This window comes from Microcaecilia unicolor, chromosome 2, assembly GCF_901765095.1.
Source record: "Microcaecilia unicolor chromosome 2, aMicUni1.1, whole genome shotgun sequence".
Taxonomy (NCBI): domain Eukaryota; kingdom Metazoa; phylum Chordata; class Amphibia; order Gymnophiona; family Siphonopidae; genus Microcaecilia; species Microcaecilia unicolor.
In genome coordinates this window covers 404118333-404124332 of record NC_044032.1, presented here as the reverse complement: position 1 = coordinate 404124332, position 6000 = coordinate 404118333, and the positions used below count along the sequence as shown (strand labels likewise).

At 42.5% G+C, this 6000-nt stretch overlaps 1 protein-coding gene across 2 annotated transcripts in view; it reads left to right on the top strand.

Annotated features, from left to right (window-relative positions):
* Window positions 1-3304: 3304 nt before the first annotated feature.
* Window positions 3305-6000, top strand: part of G3BP2 (G3BP stress granule assembly factor 2) — a 111395-nt gene continuing 108699 nt past the window's right edge. For both annotated transcript variants that reach the window (XM_030190657.1, XM_030190656.1), the window contains exon 1: window positions 3305-3761. The gene's annotated coding sequence lies outside the window, so the exon portion shown is untranslated. The remainder of the gene's footprint in view (window positions 3762-6000) is intronic.

Genomic DNA, 6000 nt, shown 5'->3' with positions numbered 1-6000 from the left:
CACAGCCATAGGACAAGAGCAGGGGAAGGAGGAACTGGAAGGCCAATAAGAGAGAAGTAAGGGAAGTCAGGCAGAGGGAGAGCAGACACAGGTGTGTGGAAGCAAAGCAATTAAGGAGCCTGGAAGCCAGGCAGCAGAGAGCAGACACAGGTGCATGAAAGCAAAGCAATTAAGGAGCCTGCAACCACCACTCTCTCTGAATAAACCCAGAGAAGGACTACACACACATGGCTCAGGGCAGTGCCAGTCAAGTGTGCGTGTCGAAGGGACCCTGCGCAGCTCAAGGACACCGCTTGTGTTGAGGTAGGGGACATGACACATTTTTAGAGCTCTGTTTACTAAGCCGCGCTGTAGGCACACAAACGTTTTAGCGCATGCTAAAAATGAGCATGTGCTAACACTAGAGACATCCATAGGAATATGAGTGTCTCTATCATTAGCGTGCACTAAAAAGTTAGGACGCCTACAACATGGCTTAGTAAACAGGGCCCTTGGTAATATTTTTTTCAGACTTTTAAATGCAATATGAGAAGCACTAGTCTGCAGTGCTGTCTTGTGATTACTACTTAGAATCTTTTAACTATGATCTGTGCCAATATAGCTTGAATACTATGGTACTCTTTTGTGAACACTGATCTGAATTTTTGTGTTGAGATTGTGCTATTTTTATCAATATTTGTGTGGATATGCTTGATTGACTTATTAACAGTAGCTTTTAACAGAGCTATCCTCTGGTGTCTTCATGATTACATTTGTTTTATTCACTCCTTTTATTCTGAGTTCAGTGTCTGTGACTGGTTCATTTATACACACACTAGGAAAAAATGCCTGTTTCTGAGGGCTATGAAACGGGCGCTAGCAAGGGGCCCCCTCCCTCCGTCCCTCGGAGCTACTTGCCTTGTTAGTTCGCTGTGGCGTTTCGGTTTCGGGCCTCGAGTGTCATAGCTCCGCCCTCGACGTCATGACGTTTTGACACGAGGGCGGTGCAGACACTCCAGGGCACACCGGATATCTCGGGCGCCTCAACTTCCGTGGAGGCTTCAGAACGTTGGGGTTGCCTTTTATATAGAGAGATATGTATATAATCATATTAAGTTTTTAGTTTTACTTTTATGACTATGTTACAGTATTACCATGTTTTATATATATATGTACTTATGACAGCACTAGATATATGTATTTATTTTATTCTTTAGGATTATTAATTTCTTGTGTTATAGTTGAGGAATACAGTACTAGAGGACAGCCATAGTACTCCTGATTTCTTTTAAATTCATATTATTGCTGTTGTTCGGAAGTGCTTATTATTTATTTATTAGGATTTGTTTACCACCTTTTTGAAAGATTAGAGATAAGCCTACATATTGTGGTGTAGTGTTATCATATTATGTATGTGTATTCTGACGACTCCCCATTTTACAACATTTGCTTAATGATTTTAATTTCTTCTAAGCAGTGTCATATTACTATTTTTTCTATGATTTATTAAGATATGAATGTCCATATTTCTTTTAAATTTGTAAGTTTTGAATTGTAATTGATATAACTGGTTATCCGCTAAGCACTATTCAGCGGAAGATAACTAGCGATCTCCTGCTGAATATTTTCGGATAGCTGGTTAAGTGCCATTGAACTGGCCAGGAATGGTTCCTGGCTGGTTAAATAGTTTTAAATATTGGGCAAATACTGATTGAACTGAAGCCTCACCATTATATTAGACAGCGCTCAATTGTGCTCTTTATCTCCACCTGCTGGTAGACAGACACAACCCATCAGTTTCCAGATTTATATGACAAGGAATGAAGGGTTGAGTGACTTGCTCAGGGTCACAAAGAACTGAAGTGGGAACTGAACCTGGTTTCCCAAAAACAATTATTACCAAGCTGTGCGGATGAACCTCTGGTTGCAAAAAAACATCAGTGAAGAGTGTAGTATCGCCAGTCTCCACTAAAAATGTTCCAAATTGGCTATTTGTACAAAATGGAAGCAAAGCCAGCTCTACTGCTAAGTGACAGTGGTGTCTTTCACATATGCCCCCATGCATCCTACTAACTTATGTAAATGAGGCCCAGCATGAATATCTGTACATGGCCCTGCATCCCCAACAGGCTGCTTCTGGGAAGAAGTTGTCCTGAAGTCTCAACACATATCATCTTCTGGTGATCAGGAGCCAAGCTGGCTAGTACCACAGTTTTAATGCCTTGTTGATCCTATGATATATGATCCATGTTGTTGAGGGTCCAGTATGTGACACATCAGCCTCAAGCCAATTCAGGCATTAAAGTGATGAAAGTGTTGCTGGCCTGGGAATCTCCAAAAAGCTCTACCATTGTTGAAATGGCATCAAATTTCACTCTTATGTAGTCTGACCTCTCTCTTCCCGGGCCACCTTGTATGCAGGGAGGTGGGTAAACAACTCAGGAAGAGGGAGGTCAGCCAAAGTGAAAGTTTGCCAATCTCTAAACAGGAACACTTCTTTCTTGATGTTGGCAACCTTCTCTGACTTCATCTCAATATCTTTATTGATAAAGGCAAGTTTTAAGAAGGACTACAGGGAGGGGAGATGCTGGAGAATGGAGGTGGGGTATGGAGAGAGGTAGTGGTAACACCTGCCAGAGGTTTGGCCTGAGGAGTACCAAGGAGGCAGGAGTAAATGGATCTGTGGGCTGTAGTTTGGGAGCCCCATTCACTAATCCCTACAGTCATACCAGCTCCTCACTGCATGAGAAGTAGGAAGCTCATCGTGTTGAGGTCAGCTGTATGTTGTGACATGGTGTCTCAGAAATCACCAGTGACAGCATGTTCTCAGGCTTTCTGTGACTGTAACACATTTAAAAAAATACCCTCAACACAAATTTAAGCATACAAGTTGAATGAAATGCATCAGACTTTCATGTCTCAGATATGTGGCCGGAGAGCGTTCTTGGTATTTAATAGGAAGCTCAGTTTTTCTTTCAACATCTCCTCACCTTGAATTTATGAATGATAATATAAATAGAACTAAGTCATATAGGAGTATAATAGGAAAACATCAGAAGTGCCAGAGAAGACTTAGTCCTGGAAAATGCAGCTTTGGCCACATCACCTGTCTAGCCATTTGCAGCTTATCCATTCCCCACTCCCAGGGCCAGAGCTGCCAATCGAGGCGCTGCACGCAGAGGTAATGACGTCAAAAATCGAGACGACCTGTAGAAAGCACAGCAGAACCAAAAAGGCGACCGACCCAGTGAAGGTCGGCGGGAACTAAGGCATCCCTCTGACATCACCGGCGCTGCGACCGTCTTGTTGTTCGGGATTGGTTGCAGAGGCAGACGGGGTTCTCCGAAACTCGAACGCAGGGGAAAGGAAAGGGGGCGGGGGAGCGAGACAATAAGAAAGGCTGAGGTCTTAGTGCGCCAGCGCCTTTTAACAGCGGCGCATCAGCCTGTGTGCGTGTCGCGAGCGTCCTTCCACCCGGCAGGGAACAGCCAGCGCGTGAACGGCAGTAGCAGCGGCGTCCCGCTGTCATATGTACCCAAAGCGCGGCCCGCTTCCGCCACAAGGACTGTGAATACACACGCAAGCTTTTTTTTTTTCGATATATATAGTTATAACTTTTATATATCCACATAGATATATAGATCATATTTGCACGCTCCAAATACGTCCAAGCTTATTTATACGTACAGAAGCGCGCGGGCGGTGCTGGAAGCCGTCGCCTCCCTCGGCCTGCCAGGGCTCTCCTCTGCGCCGGATCGGCTGCCTCTGACCGGGTGGTTTAGGTGAGTGTAGCTGAGATATTGGTGGGGGTGGGGGTCGCTCTTTGTGTACAGTATTCCTTGTCTCTCTTGGTAGATGTGGCGTTGTGTGTATGTCTTCTGGCCTGCCCCATTTCCCCCCCCCCCCCCCCCCGACCTGGTGTAAAGTAAAGCCTTTGTCTGGCCCCTGGTTAACATTAACTGGGAGTTGCCGCACCCCCGGCAGCCGCTGCCTTTCTGGGGTAGGTGGGGGGGAGAGTGTGAACTGTGAAGCTTCTTCCCCTTCCAGCACGGCCTATTCTTCACACGCACCGGTCTCTCTCCACTCTCTTCCTCTGTTTATTTTTGCGTGCCCCGGAAGTTTATGCCTAATATTTTTTTTCCTTAAGTTAAAGCCCAAAACAATTTTTTTTTAATATAAATATTTTTTCGTCACGTCTACCACTTTTACGGTGAAGAACTCTCGCCTGCATGAAAAAGCTTTCTTTTTCAACCCTATTCACACAGCATCTCCTTTGAGGTTTCGCTTTTTTCGCATGACGTAAAATGTCGGGCATGATGGCAACACGTTTGATTCTATTTATTTTTCGTTTCCTTTGTTTAACTTCGTCCATAATATGGATGTTAGCGTTTGCAAACACATCCTTCTGAGCCTTATCTTTAAAAAGGTTATTCGCAATGTGCAATTATTTAAAAAGTGCAAGTAAAGCCATCAGCACTCTTTTGGAAGAAACAAGAATATTTATTTTGTTCTAGTGTTTATACACACAGCACAGGTACTTGGTTATGCTCCACCATCAGAAGGTATTTCTGTTCAGCAGCAGTCTTTGTAGTGGAAAGGTACACATGATCCTGGGTGCTTGTGTGTACTTATCCTGCAAGTCACATTTACACTCATTTGATATACAGTCTGCTGGAACTTCTGGTTAGGTTTCTTTTTTTTTTTTTTCTCAAAATTTTAAAGTGATACACAGGTATCACAGGCAGCACATCTCATTATGGCAGCTGGGCATGCAACAGTAAAACAAAGAAAGACAGTGAACTTTATCCTAAGTTGTTTAGTCTTTTCATATTGTAGTGATGTCATAGGGTGTGTATCTTTTAGTAGAGATGATTGAAAATTAATTTGTCTTTGTCTAAGGCAAATGCAAGTAGTATTAACAATAGTCTAGTCCTCACACCCAGTTTTTCCTATAGACACAGAATGGTGAAGAGCTTTAATAAACAGGCCTTAAATGTGTTGAAATGTTCATTATGCTATTTGATGTGGTGTCTGCTGTTGCTGCACCACAGTGAAAGGCATACTGAAATAACAGGAAATGTGCAGCACACAATGGCATAGAAACAAAACTGCATTAAACCATTTATTGCAGAGTCGGGAATAAAATATGAAGGGTGGAGAAATGCCTGATCTGATGCAAATTTGGGATCTGCTCAAGGTCAAATTTAATATGCCATTGATGGTTTAAGACCATAGCTATTATTCCAAAGCTTTGCACTTGATTGTGGAGTAGCAGCCTAGTGGTTAGAATTGGCTTAAAACAGGGAACCTGGGTTCTATTCCTGCTTTGTATGACCTTGGGCATGTCACCTTTCATTGTCTCAGGTGAAATTTAGGTGTAAAGCCACAGGAACAAGGTAATTGTGTAACTTGCCCCGAGCTCAGAATAGAAAAGGATTTGTATTTTTGATTTAATTACTCACAAGTAGACTTCTCTCCAGCTAAAAACTGCATGGCAGTGGCATAATACAAGGCTAGGCCCAAGGAAAGAACATGTAGTGTTGCCATGGTAATTGTGCTAGTAATTCACAATGCTCTTACAAGGTTTCTGTGCAATTACGAAATTCTCATTAAAATTTTAGTTCCCAAATTGGGCACGTTTCTTTTTTAGTTTTGTAATATATAGTCCATTAGTCATAAGTAGTTTGGCTATTGAAACAAGATACCATATGCATCTGACATAAAATTGATATTACTTTGGGTTTGTCAGTGCTACGACAGATATACAGAAATGTACCTCATTCATAGGAAAATTATAAGCCAACGTTTAGTTCAAGAGCAGCCACACTAATGTATCCAAGCTATAAGATTAATTAGAACTATTTCACCAATATTTAGTATGACAGGCAGCATTAAGTCTGAAAGGAGTCTCTGGTCACTGGTGCATTAGGCTGGCGTGAAAACAGTATTTATCACACTAACATGAACTTAAGAGAACCTCTTAGCTTCCATTTTGAGAGAAATGTGGAGCTGTATTTTCAG